Source organism: Pangasianodon hypophthalmus, chromosome 24, assembly GCF_027358585.1.
Source record: "Pangasianodon hypophthalmus isolate fPanHyp1 chromosome 24, fPanHyp1.pri, whole genome shotgun sequence".
NCBI lineage: Eukaryota > Metazoa > Chordata > Actinopteri > Siluriformes > Pangasiidae > Pangasianodon > Pangasianodon hypophthalmus.
The window spans coordinates 18,790,998-18,810,676 of NC_069733.1; the positions used below are offsets into that span (position 1 = coordinate 18,790,998).

At 40.3% G+C, this 19,679-nt stretch overlaps 1 protein-coding gene and 12 non-coding genes across 13 annotated transcripts in view; all 13 read left to right on the top strand.

Annotated features, from left to right (window-relative positions):
• The window catches only part of dnah10 (dynein axonemal heavy chain 10), a 226,809-nt gene that overhangs the window by 99,208 nt on the left and 107,922 nt on the right, over positions 1 to 19,679 (top strand). The gene's annotated exons all lie outside the window — the stretch shown is intronic.
• On the top strand, positions 1,369 to 1,475 carry LOC128317371 (U6 spliceosomal RNA). Its single transcript, XR_008300884.1, has one exon. It is a non-coding gene; the product is annotated as a U6 spliceosomal RNA (small nuclear RNA).
• Positions 2,948 to 3,054, top strand: LOC128317362 (U6 spliceosomal RNA). Its single transcript, XR_008300875.1, has one exon. It is a non-coding gene; the product is annotated as a U6 spliceosomal RNA (small nuclear RNA).
• Positions 4,527 to 4,633, top strand: LOC128317363 (U6 spliceosomal RNA). Its single transcript, XR_008300876.1, has one exon. It is a non-coding gene; the product is annotated as a U6 spliceosomal RNA (small nuclear RNA).
• On the top strand, positions 6,105 to 6,211 carry LOC128317389 (U6 spliceosomal RNA). Its single transcript, XR_008300902.1, has one exon. It is a non-coding gene; the product is annotated as a U6 spliceosomal RNA (small nuclear RNA).
• LOC128317388 (U6 spliceosomal RNA) lies at positions 7,680 to 7,786 on the top strand. The gene has a single exon (XR_008300901.1). It is a non-coding gene; the product is annotated as a U6 spliceosomal RNA (small nuclear RNA).
• LOC128317397 (U6 spliceosomal RNA) lies at positions 9,259 to 9,365 on the top strand. Its single transcript, XR_008300910.1, has one exon. It is a non-coding gene; the product is annotated as a U6 spliceosomal RNA (small nuclear RNA).
• LOC128317398 (U6 spliceosomal RNA) lies at positions 10,824 to 10,930 on the top strand. Its single transcript, XR_008300911.1, has one exon. It is a non-coding gene; the product is annotated as a U6 spliceosomal RNA (small nuclear RNA).
• LOC128317399 (U6 spliceosomal RNA) lies at positions 12,402 to 12,508 on the top strand. Its single transcript, XR_008300912.1, has one exon. It is a non-coding gene; the product is annotated as a U6 spliceosomal RNA (small nuclear RNA).
• On the top strand, positions 13,976 to 14,082 carry LOC128317372 (U6 spliceosomal RNA). Its single transcript, XR_008300885.1, has one exon. It is a non-coding gene; the product is annotated as a U6 spliceosomal RNA (small nuclear RNA).
• LOC128317400 (U6 spliceosomal RNA) lies at positions 15,553 to 15,659 on the top strand. Its single transcript, XR_008300913.1, has one exon. It is a non-coding gene; the product is annotated as a U6 spliceosomal RNA (small nuclear RNA).
• Positions 17,288 to 17,394, top strand: LOC128317401 (U6 spliceosomal RNA). The gene has a single exon (XR_008300914.1). It is a non-coding gene; the product is annotated as a U6 spliceosomal RNA (small nuclear RNA).
• Positions 18,866 to 18,972, top strand: LOC128317373 (U6 spliceosomal RNA). The gene has a single exon (XR_008300886.1). It is a non-coding gene; the product is annotated as a U6 spliceosomal RNA (small nuclear RNA).

Below are 19,679 nucleotides of genomic sequence, written 5' to 3' on the forward strand. Positions count from 1 at the left end.
GCAACTGTATGTCCCCATTTGGCCTGTTGGTGGTGCTAGAGAGGAGTACACCAAAATTGCTGGGTAAAGTAGCTGAGACTGTCCTCTATCACTGAGCCAAATTTCTTAAAAAGTGCAAGAAGCGTTGTGTGGACTGCCATAGATTCCTGTTTTTGTTTTTTTAATGTAGTCATTTTTTTTACATAGTGATAAGCTTTATGCAATTTTAAAGTCTTCATGAAAAACACAACTTTACCATGTAGGGTGCTCTACAGCAGAAGTTGTCAAATTTGGTTTTTACCTCAGTTGGTGGCTTCGATTTTTCTTAAAATTGTGGCTCAATGGGGAAGGGATGGGGGTTGATGATGAGAACAAAGGACTGATTACATCACCACACAGAGAACCAACCAGTAAAATGAAAATGGCAAACTTCCTCTTTGGCAAATTCCAAATTCGTTCCATGCAGAACACTCAGGTACCGTCCAAGGAATCAAGCTAAAGAAGAATCAGGACTTGATGTTGAGCAGTTTAAAAGTTATGAGCAGTTCGAGTCATTTCTAGATTACAGCACCCCCTAGAGGTGAATTCAGACAAAATTTCTCCTACTACCTTAGGTCGTGGACCGTCACTCACGTATAATCGTTGTTCTAAATTTATCACGCTGTGGTTGAGATATGCCCACACTTAATTTTTGTCAACTTTGGCATTCCACGATGTTGCAGATTTATTATTGCAACTGTATGTCCCCATTTGGCCTGTTGGTGGTGCTAGAGCGGAGTACACCAAAATTGCTGGGTAAAGTAGCTGAGACTGTCCTCTATCACTGAGCCAAATTTCTTAAAAAGTGCAGGAAGCGTTGTGTGGACTGCCATAGATTCCTGTTTTTGTTTTTTTAGCGTAGTGATTTTTTTTTTACATTGTGATAAGCTTTATGCAATTTTAAAGTCTTCATCAAAAACACAACTTTACCATGTAGGGTGCTCTACAGCAGAAGTTGTCAAATTTGGTTTTTACCTCAGTTGGTGGCTTCGATTTTTCTTAAAATTGTGGCTCAATGGGGAAGGGATGGGGGTTGATGATGAGAACAAAGGACTGATTACATCACCACACAGAGAACCAACCAGAACACCAGCGAGTGCCCGAATCTCCATACTCCCAGCATGCACCTCTGCGGTCTGAGACACAAAATGATAAATGTTTAGAATTTTGAAGCGTTTAATGGTTAATTTGGGGAATCATTATATCTGTAAACTCCATGTAGTGTGTGTGTCCAATCAGGACAGTTCTTCGAGTCTCCTGAAGGAACTTTGTGTGTTTTCGCTATAACCACGGACAGGAAACGTTGTTAGGAACCAAAGCACTTATAGGGGCCCTTCAGGCGTGTGGTTTGTGCTTGCTACGGCAGCACATATACTAAAATTGGATCGATACAGAGAAGATTAGCATGGCCCCTGCGCAAGGATGACACGCAAAATCGTGAAGCGTTACCATATTTTTCACTGTTTAATAACTCTAACCCTGAAAAACCAACCCTAACCCTAAAACATTAACTGGAACCCTAAAAGTCTGGGCGCAGAGCACCTTCTGACTCCACTCCCTAGTGATGGAGAAAGACCAGTAGCAATGGGGACCATCAGTACTTTTCCCCAAGCATATATATTAAATTTTATGGCACTACGACAAGCCATTGCTGAGATATTGCCTCATTTTCTGTTTTCAGTAGCCATTCCAAGTTGTAAATGAATGCTAAGCTTGTTTGCTAACATCAGGTCATGTTGCTAAACATATGTGCCAAATTTGGCGTTATTACATAAAAGCGTTGGGAAGACATGCCCTCACTTCTTGTTTGGGGAATTATCCATCAAATTTGTTTGCAGGTTATTTACAAACCATCCTGCATTTCAAAGATCCAAGAAACATCTTTTGTTCAAGTTGGTCCCACGATGCTGTGAGCTAAATTTCATGATGATTGAAAAAAAAAGTTTTTAAGTAAAATGAAAATGGCAAACTTCCTGTTTGGCAAATTCCAAATTCGTTCCATGCAGAACACTCAGGTACCGTCCAAGGAATCAAGCTAAAGAAGAATCAGGACTTGATGTTGAGCAGTTCAAAAGTTATGAGCAGTTCGAGTCATTTCTAGATTACAGCACCCCCTAGAGGTGAATTCAGACAAAATTTCTCCTACTACCTTAGGTCGTGGCCCGTCACTCACGTATAATCGTTGTTCTAAATTTATCATGCTGTGGTTGAGATATGCCCTGACTTCCTTTTTGTCAACTTTGGCATTCCACGATGTTGCAGATTTATTATTGCAACTGTATGTCCCCATTTGGCCTGTTGGTGGTGCTAGAGCGGAGTACACCAAAATTGCTGTGTAAAGTAGCTGAGACTGTCCTCTATCACTGAGCCAAATTTCTTAAAAAGTGCAAGAAGCGTTGTGTGGACTGCCATAGATTCCTGTTTTTGTTTTTTTAACTTCGTGATATTTTTTTTACATTGTGATAAGCTTTATGCAATTTTAAAGTCTTCATCAAAAACACAACTTTACCATGTAGGGTGCTCTACAGCAGAAGTTGTCAAATTTGGTTTTTACCTCCGTTGGTGGCTCCGATTTTTCTTAAAATTGTGGCTCAATGGGGAAGGGATGGGGGTTGATGATGAGAACAAAGGACTGATTACATCACCACACAGAGAACCAACCAGAACACCAGCGAGTGCCCGAATCTCCATACTCCCAGCATGCACCTCTGCGGTCTGAGACACAAAATGATAAATGTTTAGAATTTTGAAGCGTTTAATGGTTAATTTGGGGAATCATTATATCTGTAAACTCCATGTAGTGTGTGTGTCCAGTCAGGACAGTTCTTCGAGTCTCCTGAAGGAACTTTGTGTGTTTTCGCTATAATCACGGAAAGGAAACGTTGTTAGGAACCTCAGCACTTATAGGGGCCCTTCAGGTGCGTGGGTTGTGCTTGCTACGGCAGCACATATACTAAAATTGGAACGATACAGAGAAGATTAGCATGGCCCCTGCGCAAGGATGACACGCAAAATCGTGAAGCGTTACCATATCTTTCACTGTTTAATAACTCTAACCCTGAAAAACCAACCCTAACCCTAAAACATTAACTGGAACCCTAAAAGTCTGGGGGCCGAACACCTTCTGACTCCACTCCGTAGTGACGGAGAAAGACCAGTAGCCATGGGGACCATCAGTACTTTTCCCCAAGCATATATATTAAATTTTATGGCACTACGACAAGCCATTGCTGAGATATTGCCTCATTTTCTGTTTTCAGTAGCCATTCCAAGTTGTAAATGAATGCTAAGCTTGTTTGCTAACATCAGGTCGTGTTGCTAAACATATGTGCCAAATTTGGCGTTATTACATAAAAGCGTTGGGAAGACATGCCCTCACTTCTTGTTTGGGGAATTATCCATGAAATTTGTTTGCAGGTTATTGACAAACCATCCTGCATTTCAAAGATCCAAGAAACATCTTTTGTTCAAGTTGGTCCCACGATGCTGTGAGCTAAATTTCATGATGATTGAAAAAAAAAGTTTTTAAGTAAAATGAAAATGGCAAACTTCCTCTTTGGCAAATTCCAAATTCGTTCCATGCAGAACACTCAGGTACCGTCCAAGGAATCAAGCTAAAGAAGAATCAGGACTTGATGTTGAGCAGTTCAAAAGTTATTAGCAGTTTGAGTCATTTCTAGATTATAGCACCCCCTAGAGGTGAATTCAGACAAAATTTCTCCTACTACCTTAGGTCGTGGACCGTCACTCACGTATAATCGTTGTTCTAAATTTATCACGCTGTGGTTGAGATATGCCCTGACTTCCTTTTTGTCAACTTTGGCATTCCACGATGTTGCAGATTTATTATTGCAACTGTATGTCCCCATTTGGCCTGTTGGTGGTGCTAGAGCGGAGTACACCAAAATTGCTGTGTAAAGTAGCTGAGACTGTCCTCTATCACTGAGCCAAATTTCTTAAAAAGTGCAAGAAGCGTTGTGTGGACTGCCATAGATTCCTGTTTTTGTTTTTTCAACTTCGTGATATTTTTTTTACATTGTGATAAGCTTTATGCAATTTTAAAGTCTTCATCAAAAACACAACTTTACCATGTAGGGTGCTCTACAGCAGAAGTTGTCAAATTTGGTTTTTACCTCCGTTGGTGGCTCCGATTTTTCTTAAAATTGTGGCTCAATGGGGAAGGGATGGGGGTTGATGATGAGAACAAAGGACTGATTACATCACCACACAGAGAACCAACCAGAACACCAGCGAGTGCCCGAATCTCCATACTCCCAGCATGCACCTCTGCGGTCTGAGACACAAAATGATAAATGTTTAGAATTTTGAAGCGTTTAATGGTTAATTTGGGGAATCATTATATCTGTAAACTCCATGTAGTGTGTGTGTCCAGTCAGGACAGTTCTTCGAGTCTCCTGAAGGAACTTTGTGTGTTTTCGCTATAATCACGGAAAGGAAACGTTGTTAGGAACCTCAGCACTTATAGGGGCCCTTCAGGTGCGTGGGTTGTGCTTGCTACGGCAGCACATATACTAAAATTGGAACGATACAGAGAAGATTAGCATGGCCCCTGCGCAAGGATGACACGCAAAATCGTGAAGCGTTACCATATCTTTCACTGTTTAATAACTCTAACCCTGAAAAACCAACCCTAACCCTAAAACATTAACTGGAACCCTAAAAGTCTGGGGGCCGAACACCTTCTGACTCCACTCCGTAGTGACGGAGAAAGACCAGTAGCCATGGGGACCATCAGTACTTTTCCCCAAGCATATATATTAAATTTTATGGCACAAGACAAGCCATTGCTGAGATATTGCCTCATTTTCTGTTTTCAGTAGCCATTCCAAGTTGTAAATGAATGCTAAGCTTGTTTGCTAACATCAGGTCATGTTGCTAAACATATGTGCCAAAATTGGTGTTATTACATAAAAGCGTTGGGAAGACATGCCCTCACTTCTTGTTTGGGGAATTATCCATCAAATTTGTTTGCAGGTTATTTACAAACCATCCTGCATTTCAAAGATCCAAGAAACATCTTTTGTTCAAGTCGGTCCCACGATGCTGTTAGCTAAATTTCATGATGATTGAAAAAAAAAGTTTTTAAGTAAAATGAAAATGGCAAACTTCCTCTTTGGCAAATTCCAAATTTGTTCCATGCAGAACACTCAGGTACCGTCCAAGGAATCAAGCTAAAGAAGAATCAGGACTTGATGTTGAGCAGTTTAAAAGTTATTAGCAGTTTGAGTCATTTCTAGATTACACCACCCCCTAGAGGTGAATTCAGACAAAATTTCTCCTACTACCTTAGGTCGTGGACCGTCTCTCACGTATTATCGTTGTTCTAAATTTATCACGCTGTGGTTGAGATATGCCCTCACTTCCTTTTTGTCAACTTTGGCATTCCACGATGTTGCAGATTTATTATTGCAACTGTATGTCCCCATTTGGCCTGTTGGTGGTGCTAGAGCGGAGTACACCAAAATTGCTGTGTAAAGTAGCTGAGACTGTCCTCTATCACTGAGCCAAATTTCATAAAAAGTGCAAGAAGCGTTGTGTGGACTGCCATAGATTCCTGTTTTTGTTTTTTTAATTTAGTGATATTTATTTTACATTGTGATAAGCTTTATGCAATTTTAAAGTCTTCATCAAAAACACAGCTTTACCATGTAGGGTGCTCTACAGCAGAAGTTGTCAAATTTGGTTTTTACCTTAGTTGGTGGCTCCCATATTTATTAAAATTGTGGTTCAGTGGGGAAGGGATGGGGGTTGATGATGAGAACAAAGGACTGATTACATCACCACACAGAGAACCAACCAGAACACCAGCGAGTGCCCGAATCTCCATACTCCCAGCATGCACCTCTGCGGTGTGATACACAAAATGATAAATGTTTAGAATTTTGAAGCGTTTAATGGTTAATTTGGGGAATCATTATATCTGTAAACTCCATGTAGTGTGTGTGTCCAATCAGGACAGTTCTTCGAGTCTCCTGAAGGAACTTTGTGTGTTTTCGCTCTAACCACGGACAGGAAACGTTGTTAGGAACCTCAGCACTTATAGGGGCCCTTCAGGTGTGTGGTTTGTGTTTGCTACGGCAGCACATATACTAAAATTGGAACGATACAGAGAAGATTAGCATGGCCCCTGCGCAAGGATGACATGCAAAATCGTGGAGCGTTACAATATTTTTCACTGTTTAATAACTCTAACCCTGAAAAACCAACCCTAACCCTAAAACATTAACTGGAACCCTCGAAGTCTGGGGGCCGAGCACCTTCTGACTCCACTCCGTAGTGACGGAGAAAGACCAGTAGCCATGGGGACCATCAGTACTTTTCCCCAAGCATATATATTAAATTTTATGGCACTACGACAAGTCATTGCTGAGATATTGCCTCATTTTCTGCTTTCAGTAGCCATTCCAAGTTGTAAATGAATGCTAAGCTTGTTTGCTAACATCAGGTCATGTTGCTAAACATATGTGCCAAATTTGGTGTTATTACATAAAAGCGTTGGGAAGACATGCCCTCACTTCTTGTTTGGGGAATTATCCATCAAATTTGTTTGCAGGTTATTTACAAATCATCCTGCATTTCAAAGATCCAAGAAACATCTTTTGTTCAAGTCGGTCCCACGATGCTGTTAGCTAAATTTCATGATGATTGAAAAAAAAAGTTTTTAAGTAAAATGAAAAAGGCAAACTTTCTCTTTGGCAAATTCCAAATTCGTTCCATGCAGAACACTCAGGTACCGTCCAAGGAATCAAGCTAAAGAAGAATCAGGACTTGATGTTGAGCAGTTTAAAAGTTATTAGCAGTTTGAGTCATTTCTAGATTACAGCACCCCCTAGAGGTGAATTCAGACTAAATTTCTCCTACTACCTTAGGTCGTGAACCGTCACTCACGTATTATCGTTGTTCTGAATTCATCACGCTGTCGTTGAGATATGCCCTCACTTAATTTTTGTCAACTTTGGCATTCCACGATGTTGCAGATTTATTATTGCAACTGTATGTCCCCATTTGGCCTGTTGGTGGTGCTAGAGCGGAGTACACAAAAATTGCTGGGTAAAGTAGCTGAGACTGTCCTCTATCACTGAGCCAAATTTCTTAAAAAGTGCAAGAAGCGTTGTGTGGACTGCCATAGATTCCTGTTTTTGTTTTTTTAATTTAGTGATATTTTTTTTACATTGTGATAAGCTTTATGCAATTTTAAAGTCTTCATCAAAAACACAGCTTTACCATGTAGGGTGCTCTACAGCAGAAGTTGTCAAATTTGGTTTTTACCTTAGTTGGTGGCTCCCATATTTATTAAAATTGTGGTTCAGTGGGGAAGGGATGGGGGTTGATGATGAGAACAAAGGACTGATTACATCACCACACAGAGAACCAACCAGAACACCAGCGAGTGCCCGAATCTCCGTTCTCCCAGCATGCACCTCTGCGGTCTGAGACACAAAATGATAAATGTTTAGAATTTTGAAGCGTTTAATGGTTAATTTGGGGAATCATTATATCTGTAAACTCCATGTAGTGTGTCCAATCAGGACAGTTCTTCGAGTCTCCTGAAGGAACTTTGTGTGTTTTCGCTCTAACCACGGAAAGGAAACGTTGTGAGGAACCTAAGCACTTATAGGGGCCCTTCAGGTGTGTGGTTTGTGCTTGCTACGGCAGCACATAAACTAAAATTGGATCGATACAGAGAAGATTAGCATGGCCCCTGCGCAAGGATGACACGCAAAATCGTGAAGCGTTACCATATTTTTCACTGTTTAATAACTCTAACCCTGAAAAACCAACCCTAACCCTAAAACATTAACTGGAATCCTAAAAGTCTGGGTGCCGAACACCTTCTGACTCCACTCCGTAGTGACGGAGAAAGACCAGTAGCCATGGGGACCATCAGTACTTTTCCCCAAGCATATATATTAAATTTGATGGCACTACGACAAGCCATTGCTGAGATATTGCCTCATTTTCTGTTTTCAGTAGCCATTCCAAGTTGTAAATGAATGCTAAGCTTGTTTGCTAACATCAGGTCATGTTGCTAAACATATGTGCCAAATTTAGTGTTATTACATAAAAGCATTGGGAAGACATGCCCTCACTTCTTGTTTGGGGAATTATCCATCAAATTTGTTTGCAGGTTATTTACAAACCATCCTGCATTTCAAAGATCCAAGAAACATCTTTTGTTCAAGTTGGTCCCACGATGCTGTTAGCTAAATTTCATGATGATTGAAAAAAAAAGTTTTTAAGTAAAATGAAAATGGCAAACTTCCTCTTTGGCAAATTCCAAATTCGTTCCATGCAGAACACTCAGGTACCGTCCAAGGAATCAAGCTAAAGAAGAATCAGGACTTGATGTTGAGCAGTTTAAAAGTTATTAGCAGTTTGAGTCATTTCTAGATTATAGCACCCCCTAGAGGTGAATTCAGACAAAATTTCTCCTACTACCTTAGGTCGTGGACCGTCTCTCACGTATTTTCGTTGTTCTAAATTTATCACGCTGTGGTTGAGATATGCCCTGACTTCCTTTTTGTCAACTTTGGCATTCCACGATGTTGCAGATTTATTATTGCAACTGTATGTCCCCATTTGGCCTGTTGGTGGTGCTAGAGCGGAGTACACCAAAATTGCTGTGTAAAGTAGCTGAGACTGTCCTCTATCACTGAGGCAAATTTCTTAACAAGTGCAAGAAGCGTTGTGTGGACTGCCATAGATTCCTGTTTTTGTTTTTTTAACTTCGTGATATTTTTTTTACATTGTGATAAGCTTTATGCAATTTTAAAGTCTTCATCAAAAACACAACTTTACCATGTAGGGTGCTCTACAGCAGAAGTTGTCAAATTTGGTTTTTACCTCCGTTGGTGGCTCTGATTTTTCTTAAAATTGTGGCTCAATGGGGAAGGGATGGGGGTTGATGATGAGAACAAAGGACTGATTACATCACCACACAGAGAACCAACCAGAACACCAGCGAGTGCCCGAATCTCCGTTCTCCCAGCATGCACCTCTGCGGTGTGATACACAAAATGATAAATGTTTAGAATTTTGAAGCGTTTAATGGTTAATTTGGGGAATCATTATATCTGTAAACTCCATGTAGTGTGTGTGTCCAATCAGGACAGTTCTTCGAGTCTCCTGAAGGAACTTTGTGTGTTTTCGCTCTAACCACGGAAAGGAAACGTTGTTAGGAACCTAAGCACTTATAGGGGTCCTTCAGGTGTGTGGTTTGTGCTTGCTACGGCAGCACATATACTAAAATTGGAACGATACAGAGAAGATTAGCATGGCCCCTGCGCAAGGATGACACGCAAAATCGTGAAGCGTTACCATATTTTTCACTGTTTAATAACTCTAACCCTGAAAAACCAACCCTAACCCTAAAACATTAACTGGAATCCTAAAAGTCTGGGCGCCGAACACCTTCTGACTCCACTCCGTAGTGACGGAGAAAGACCAGTAGCCATGGGGACCATCAGTACTTTTCCCCAAGCATATATATTAAATTTGATGGCACTACGACAAGCCATTGCTGAGATATTGCCTCATTTTCTGTTTTCAGTAGCCATTCCAAGTTGTAAATGAATGCTAAGCTTGTTTGCTAACATCAGGTCATGTTGCTAAACATATGTGCCAAATTTAGTGTTATTACATAAAAGCGTTGGGAAGACATGCCCTCACTTCTTGTTTGGGGAATTATCCATCAAATTTGTTTGCAGGTTATTTACAAACCATCCTGCATTTCAAAGATCCAAGAAACGTCTTTTGTTCAAGTTGGTCCCACGATGCTGTGAGCTAAATTTCATGATGATTGAAAAAAAAAGTTTTTAAGTAAAATGAAAATGGCAAACTTCCTCTTTGGCAAATTCCAAATTCGTTCCATGCAGAACAATCAGGTACCGTCCAAGGAATCAAGCTAAAGAAGAATCAGGACTTGATGTTGAGCAATTTAAAAGTTATGAGCAGTTCGAGTCATTTCTAGATTACAGCACCCCTTAGAGGTGAATTAAGACAAAATTTCTCCTACTACCCTAGGTCGTGGACCGTCACTCACGTATTATCGTTGTTCTAAATTTATCACGCTGTGGTTGAGATATGCCCTGACTTCCTTTTTGTCAACTTTGGCATTCCACGATGTTGCAGATTTATTATTGCAACTGTATGTCCCCATTTGGTGCTAGAGCGGAGTACACCAAAATTGCTGGGTAAAGTAGCTGAGACTGTCCTCTATCACTGAGCCAAATTTCATAAAAAGTGCAGGAAGCGTTGTGTGGACTGCCATAGATTCCTGTTTTTGTTTTTTTAACTTAGTGATATTTTTTTTTACATTGTGATAAGCTTTATGCAATTTTAAAGTCTTCATCAAAAACACAACTTTACCATGTAGGGTGCTCTACAGCAGAAGTTGTCAAATTTGGTTTTTATTTCCGTTGGTGGCTCCGATTTTTCTTAAAATTGTGGCTCAATGGGGAAGGGATGGGGGTTGATGATGAGAACAAAGGACTGATTACATCACCACACAGAGAACCAACCAGAACACCAGCGAGTGCCCGAATCTCCATACTCCCAGCATGCACCTCTGCGGTCTGAGACACGAAATGATAAATGTTTAGAATTTTGAAGCGTTTAATGGTTAATTTGGGGAATCATTATATCTGTAAACTCCATGTAGTGTGTCCAATCAGGACAGTTCTTCGAGTCTCCTGAAGGAACTTTGTGTGTTTTCGCTCTAACCACGGACAGGAAACGTTGTTAGGACCCTATGCACTTATAGGGGCCCTTCAGGTGTGTGGTTTGTGCTTGCTACGGCAGCACATATACTAAAATTGGAACGATACAGAGAAGATTAGCATGGCCCCTGCGCAAGGATGACACGCAAAATCGTGAAGCGTTACCATATTTTTCACTGTTTAATAACTCTAACCCTGAAAAACCAACCCTATCCCTAAAACATTAACTGAAACCCTAAAAGTCTGGGCGCAGAGCACCTTCTGACTCCACTCCGTAGTGACGGAGAAAGACCAGTAGCCATGGGGACCATCAGTACTTTTCCCCAAGCATATATATTAAATTTTATGGCACTAGACAAGCCATTGCTGAGATATTTTCTCATTTTCTGTTTTCAGTAGCCATTCCAAGTTGTAAATGAATGCTAAGCTTGTTTGCTAACATCAGGTCATGTTGCTAAACATATGTGCCAAATTTGCCGTTATTACATAAAAGCGTTGGGAAGACATGCCCTCACTTCTTGTTTGGGGAATTATCCATCAAATTTGTTTGCAGGTTATTTACAAACCATCCTGCATTTCAAAGATCCAAGAAACATCTTTTGTTCAAGTTGGTCCCACGATGCTGTGAGCTAAATTTCATGATGATTGAAAAAAAAAGGTTTTAAGTAAAATGAAAATGGCAAACTTCCTGTTTGGCAAATTCCAAATTCGTTCCATGCAGAACACTCAGGTACCGTCCAAGGAATCAAACTAAAGAAGAATCAGGACTTGATGTTGAGCAGTTCAAAAGTTATCAGCAGTTTGACTCATTTCTAGATTATAGCACCCCCTAGAGGTGAATTCAGACAAAATTTCTCCTACTACCTTAGGTCGTGGACCGTCACTCACGTATTATCGTTGTTCGAAATTTATCACGATGTGGTTGAGATATTCCCTCACTTAATTTTTGTCAACTTTGGCATTCCACGAAGTTGCAGATTTATTATTGCAACTGTATGTCCCCATTTGGCCTGTTGGTGGTGCTAGAGCGGAGTACACCAAAATTGCTGTGTAAAGTAGCTGAGACTGTCCTCTATCACTGAGCCAAATTTCATAAAATGTGCAAGAAGCGTTGTGTGGACTGCCATAGATTCCTGTTTTTGTTTTTTTAACGTAATGATATTTTTTTTACATTGTGATAAGCTTTATGCAATTTTAAAGTCTTCATCAAAGACACAACTTTACCATGTAGGGTGCTCTACAGCAGAAGTTGTCAAATTTGGTTTTTACCTCAGTTGTTGGCTTCGATTTTTCCTAAAATTGTGGCTCAATGGGGAAGGGATGGGGGTTGATGATGAGAACAAAGGACTGATTACATCACCACACAGAGAACCAACCAGAACACCAGCGAGTGCCCGAATCTCCATACTCCCAGCATGCACCTCTGCGGTCTGAGACACAAAATGATAAATGTTTAGAATTTTGAAGCGTTTAATGGTTAATTTGGGGAATCATTATATCTGTAAACTCCATGTAGTGTGTGTGTCCAATCAGGACAGTTCTTCAAGTCTCCTGAAGGAACTTTGTGTGTTTTCGCTCTAACCACGGACAGGAAACGTTGTTAGGAACCTCAGCACTTATAGGGGCCCTTCAGGTGTGTGGTTTGTGCTTGCTACGGCAGCACATATACTAAAATTGGAACGATACAGAGAAGATTAGCATGGCCCCTGCGCAAGGATGACACGCAAAATCGTGAAGCGTTACCATATTTTTCACTGTTTAATAACTCTAACCCTGAAAAACCAACCCTATCCCTAAAACATTAACTGAAACCCTAAAAGTCTGGGCGCAGAGCACCTTCTGACTCCACTCCGTAGTGACGGAGAAAGACCAGTAGCCATGGGGACCATCAGTACTTTTCCCCAAGCATATATATTAAATTTTATGGCACTAGACAAGCCATTGCTGAGATATTTTCTCATTTTCTGTTTTCAGTAGCCATTCCAAGTTGTAAATGAATGCTAAGCTTGTTTGCTAACATCAGGTCATGTTGCTAAACATATGTGCCAAATTTGCCGTTATTACATAAAAGCGTTGGGAAGACATGCCCTCACTTCTTGTTTGGGGAATTATCCATCAAATTTGTTTGCAGGTTATTTACAAACCATCCTGCATTTCAAAGATCCAAGAAACATCTTTTGTTCAAGTTGGTCCCACGATGCTGTGAGCTAAATTTCATGATGATTGAAAAAAAAAGGTTTTAAGTAAAATGAAAATGGCAAACTTCCTGTTTGGCAAATTCCAAATTCGTTCCATGCAGAACACTCAGGTACCGTCCAAGGAATCAAACTAAAGAAGAATCAGGACTTGATGTTGAGCAGTTCAAAAGTTATCAGCAGTTTGACTCATTTCTAGATTATAGCACCCCCTAGAGGTGAATTCAGACAAAATTTCTCCTACTACCTTAGGTCGTGGACCGTCACTCACGTATTATCGTTGTTCGAAATTTATCACGATGTGGTTGAGATATTCCCTCACTTAATTTTTGTCAACTTTGGCATTCCACGAAGTTGCAGATTTATTATTGCAACTGTATGTCCCCATTTGGCCTGTTGGTGGTGCTAGAGCGGAGTACACCAAAATTGCTGTGTAAAGTAGCTGAGACTGTCCTCTATCACTGAGCCAAATTTCTTAAAAAGTGCAAGAAGCGTTGTGTGGACTGCCATAGATTCCTGTTTTTGTTTTTTTAACGTAATGATATTTTTTTTACATTGTGATAAGCTTTATGCAATTTTAAAGTCTTCATCAAAGACACAACTTTACCATGTAGGGTGCTCTACAGCAGAAGTTGTCAAATTTGGTTTTTACCTCAGTTGGTGGCTTCGATTTTTCTTAAAATTGTGGCTCAATGGGGAAGGGATGGGGGTTGATGATGAGAACAAAGGACTGATTACATCACCACACAGAGAACCAACCAGAACACCAGCGAGTGCCCGAATCTCCATACTCCCAGCATGCACCTCTGCGGTCTGAGACACAAAATGATAAATGTTTAGAATTTTGAAGCGTTTAATGGTTAATTTGGGGAATCATTATATCTGTAAACTCCATGTAGTGTGTCCAATCAGGACAGTTCTTCGAGTCTCCTGAAGGAACTTTGTGTGTTTTCGCTCTAACCACGGACAGGAAACGTTGTTAGGAACCTAAGCACTTATAGGGGCCCTTCAGGTGTGTGGTTTGTGCTTGCTACGGCAGCACATATACTAAAATTGGATCGATACAGAGAAGATTAGCATGGCCCCTGCGCAAGGATGACACGCAAAATCGTGAAGCGTTACCATATTTTTCACTGTTTAATAACTCTAACCCTGAAAAACCAACCCTAACCCTAAAACATTAACTGGAACCCTAAAAGTCTGGGCGCAGAGCACCTTCTGACTCCACTCCCTAGTGATGGAGAAAGACCAGTAGCCATGGGGACCATCAGTACTTTTCCCCAAGCATATATATTAAATTTTATGGCACTACGACAAGCCATTGCTGAGATATTGCCTCATTTTCTGTTTTCAGTAGCCATTCCAAGTTGTAAATGAATGCTAAGCTTGTTTGCTAACATCAGGTCATGTTGCTAAACATATGTGCCAAATTTGGCATTATTATATAAAAGCGTTGGGAAGACATGCCCTCACTTCTTGTTTGGGGAATTATCCATGAAATTTGTTTGCAGGTTATTTACAAACCATCCTGCATTTCAAAGATCCAAGAAAGATCTTTTGTTCAAGTTGGTCCCACGATGCTGTGAGCTAAATTTCATGATGATTGAAAAAAAAAGTTTTTAAGTAAAATGAAAATGGCAAACTTCCTTTTTGGCAAATTCCAAATTCGTTCCATGCAGAACACTCAGGTACCGTCCAAGGAATCAAGCTAAAGAAGAATCAGGACTTGATGTTGAGCAGTTCAAAAGTTATCAGCAGTTTGAGTCATTTCTAGATTATAGCACCCCTTAGAGGTGAATTCAGACAAAATTTCTCCTACTACCTTAGGTCGTGGACCGTCACTCACGTATTATCGTTGTTCTGAATTTATCACGCTGTGGTTGAGATATGCCCTCACTTAATTTTTGTCAACTTTGGCATTCCACGATGTTGCAGATTTATTATTGCAACTGTATGTCCCCATTTGGCCTGTTGGTGGTGCTAGAGCGGAGTACACCAAAATTGCTGTGTAAAGTAGCTGAGACTGTCCTCTATCACTGACCCAAATTTCTTAAAAAGTGCAAGAAGCGTTGTGTGGACTGCCATAGATTCCTGTTTTTGTTTTTTTAATGTAGTCATTTTTTTTACATAGTGATAAGCTTTATGCAATTTTAAAGTCTTCATGAAAAACACAACTTTACCATGTAGGGTGCTCTACAGCAGAAGTTGTCAAATTTGGTTTTTACCTCAGTTGGTGGCTTCGATTTTTCTTAAAATTGTGGCTCAATGGGGAAGGGATGGGGGTTGATGATGAGAACAAAGGACTGATTACATCACCACACAGAGAACCAACCAGAACACCAGCGAGTGCCCGAATCTCCATACTCCCAGCATGCACCTCTGCGGTCTGAGACACAAAATGATAAATGTTTAGAATTTTGAAGCGTTTAATGGTTAATTTGGGGAATCATTATATCTGTAAACTCCATGTAGTGTGTGTGTCCAATCAGGACAGTTCTTCGAGTCTCCTGAAGGAACTTTGTGTGTTTTCGCTCTAACCACGGACAGGAAACGCTGTGAGGAACCTAAGCACTTATAGGGGCCCTTCAGGTGTGTGGTTTGTGCTTGCTACGGCAGCACATATACTAAAATTGGAACGATACAGAGAAGATTAGCATGGCCCCTGCGCAAGGATGACACGCAAAATCGTGAAGCGTTACCATATTTTTCACTGTTTAATAACTCTAACCCTGAAAAACCAACCCTAACCCTAAAACATTAACTGGAACCCTAAAAGTCTCGGCGCCGAGCACCTTCTGACTCCACTCCGTAGTGACGGAGAAAGACCAGTAGCCATGGGGACCATCAGTTCTTTTCCCCAAGCATATATATTAAATTTTATGGCACTACGACAAGCCATTGCTGAGATATTGCCTCATTTTCTGTTTTCAGTAGCCATTCCAAGTTGTAAATGAATGCTAAGCTTGTTTGCTAACATCAGGTCATGTTGCTAAACATATGTGCCAAATTTGGCGTTATTACATAAAAGCGTTGGGAAGACATGCCCTCACTTCTTGTTTGGGGAATTATCCATCAAATTTGTTTGCAGGTTATTTACAAACCATCCTGCATTTCAAAGATCCAAGAAACATCTTTTGTTCAAGTTGGTCCCACGATGCTGTGAGCTAAATTTCATGATGATTGAAAAAAAAAGTTTTTAAGTAAAATGAAAAAGGCAAACTTCCTCTTTGGCAAATTCCAAATTCGTTCCATGCAGAACACTCAGCTACCGTCCAAGGAATCAAGCTAAAGAAGAATCAGGACTTGATGTTGAGCAGTTTAAAGGTTATGAGCAGTTTGAGTCATTTCTAGATTATAGCACCCCCTAGAGGTGAATTCAGACAAAATTTCTCCTACTACCTTAGGTCGTGGACCGTCACTCACGTATTATCGTTGTTCTGAATTTATCACGCTGTGGTTGAGATATGCCCTCACTTAATTTTTGTCAACTTTGGCATTCCACGATGTTGCAGATTTATTATTGCAACTGTATGTCCCCATTTGGCCTGTTGGTGGTGCTAGAGCGGAGTACACAAAAATTGCTGTGTAAAGTAGCTGAGCTGAGGCTTGCTCATTAGGGATAAATTCACAGTGACAAATTTAAATATTTACAATATATTTTTGTGAATCCATTTATTTCTGTAAAGCTGCTTTGTGACAATGTCCATTGTTAAAAGCGCTATACAAATAAAATTGAATTGAATTGAATTGAATAGACTGTCCTCTATCACTGAGCCAAATTTCTTAAAAAGTGCAAGAAGCGTTGTGTGGACTGCCATAGATTCCTGTTTTTGTTTTTTTAACTTAGTGATATTTTTTTTACATTGTGATAAGCTTTATGCAATTTTAAAGTCTTCATCAAAAACACAACTTTAAAATGTAGGGTGCTCTAGAGCAGAAGTTGTCAAATTTGGTTTTTACCTCAGTTGGTGGCTCCGATTTTTCTTAAAATTGTGGCTCAATGGGGAAGGGATGGGGGTTGATGATGAGAACAAAGGACTGATTACATCACCACACAGAGAACCAACCAGAACACCAGCGAGTGCCCGAATCTCCATACTCCCAGCATGCACCTCTGCGGTCTGAGACACAAAATGATAAATGTTTAGAATTTTGAAGCATTTAATGGTTAATTTGGGGAATCATTATATCTGTAAACTCCATGTAGTCTGTGTGTCCAATCAGGACAGTTCTTCGAGTCTCCTGAAGGAACTTTGTGTGTTTTCGCTCTAACCACGGAAAGGAAACGTTGTTAGGAACCTCAGCACTTATAGGGGCCCTTCAGGTGTGTGGTTTGTGCTTGCTACGGCAGCACATATACTAAAATTGGAACGATACAGAGAAGATTAGCATGGCCCCTGCGCAAGGATGACACGCAAAATCGTGAAGCGTTACCATATTTTTCACTGTTTAATAACTCTAACCCTGAAAAACCAACCCTATCCCTAAACCATTAACTGAAACCCTAAAAGTCTGGGCGCAGAGCTCCTTCTGACTCCACTCCGTAGTGACGGAGAAAGACCAGTAGCCATGGGGACCATCAGTACTTTTCCCCAAGCATATATATTAAATTTTATGGCACTAGACAAGCCATTGCTGAGATATTGCCTCATTTTCTGTTTTCAGTAGCCATTCCAAGTTGTAAATGAATGCTAAGCTTGTTTGCTAACATCAGGTCATGTTGCTAAACATATGTGCCAAATTTGGCGTTATTACATAAAAGCGTTGGGAAGACATGCCCTCACTTCTTGTTTGGGGAATTATCCATCAAATTTGTTTGCAGGTTATTTACAAACCATCCTGCATTTCAAAGATCCAAGAAACGTCTTTTGTTCAAGTTGGTCCCACGATGCTGTGAGCTAAATTTCATGATGATTGAAAAAAAAAGTTTTTAAGTAAAATGAAAATGGCAAACTTCCTGTTTGGCAAATTCCAAATTCGTTCCATGCAGAACAATCAGGTACCGTCCAAGGAATCAAGCTAAAGAAGAATCAGGACTTGATGTTGAGCAGTTCAAAAGTTATCAGCAGTTTGACTCATTTCTAGATTACAGCACCCCTTAGAGGTGAATTCAGACAAAATTTCTCCTACTACCTTAGGTCGTGGACCGTCTCTCACGTATTATCGTTGTTCTAAATTTATCATGCTGTGGTTGAGATATGTCCTGACTTCCTTTTTGTCAACTTTGGCATTCCACGATGTTGCAGATTTATTATTGCAACTGTATGTCCCCATTTGGCCTGTTGGTGGTGCTAGAGCGGAGTACACCAAAATTGCTGTGTAAAGTAGCTGAGACTGTCCTCTATCACTGAGCCAAATTTCATAAAAAGTGCAAGAAGCGTTGTGTGGACTGCCATAGATTCCTGTTTTTGTTTTTTTAACTTAGTGATTTTTTTTTTACATTGTCATAAGCTTTATGCAATTTTAAAGTCTTCATCAAAAACACAACTTTACCATGTAGGGTGCTCTACAGCAGAAGTTGTCAAATTTGGTTTTTACCTCAGTTGGTGGCTTCGATTTTTCTTAAAATTGTGGCTCAATGGGGAAGGGATGGGGGTTGATGATGAGAACAAAGGACTGATTACATCACCACACAGAGAACCAACCAGAACACCAGCGAGTGCCCGAATCTCCATACTCCCAGCATGCACCTCTGCGGTCTGAGACACAAAATGATAAATGTTTAGAATTTTGAAGCGTTTAATGGTTAATTTGGGGAATCATTATATCTGTAAACTCCATGTAGTGTGTGTGTCCAATCAGGACAGTTCTTCGAGTCTCCTGAAGGAACTTTGTGTGTTTTCGCTCTAACCACGGAAAGGAAACGTTGTTAGGAACCTAAGCACTTATAGGGGCCCTTCAGGTGTGTGGTTTGTGCTTGCTACGGCAGCACATATACTAAAATTGGATCGATACAGAGAAGATTAGCATGGCCCCTGCGCAAGGATGACACGCAAAATCGTGAAGCGTTACCATATTTTTCACTGTTTAATAACTCTAACCCTGAAAAACCAACCCTAACCCTAAAACATTAACTGGAACCCTAAAAGTCTGGGCGCAGAGCACCTTCTGACTCCACTCCCTAGTGATGGAGAAAGACCAGTAGCCATGGGGACCATCAGTACTTTTCCCCAAGCATATATATTAAATTTTATGGCACTACGACAAGCCATTGCTGAGATATTGCCTCATTTTCTGTTTTCAGTAGCCATTCCAAGTTGTAAATGAATGCTAAGCTTGTTTGCTAACATCAGGTCATGTTGCTAAACATATGTGCCAAATTTGGCGTTATTACATAAAAGTGTTGGGAAGACATGCCCTCACTTCTTGTTTGGGGAATTATCCATGAAATTTGTTTGCAGGTTATTTACAAACCATCCTGCATTTCAAAGATCCAAGAAAGATCTTTTGTTCAAGTTGGTCCCACGATGCTGTGAGCTAAATTTCATGATGATTGAAAAAAAAAGTTTTTAAGTAAAATGAAAATGGCAAACTTCCTTTTTGGCAAATTCCAAATTCGTTCCATGCAGAACACTCAGGTACCGTCCAAGGAATCAAGCTAAAGAAGAATCAGGACTTGATGTTGAGCAGTTGAAAAGTTATCAGCAGTTTGACTCATTTCTAGATTATAGCACCCCTTAGAGGTGAATTCAGACAAAATTTCTCCTACTACCTTAGGTCGTGGACC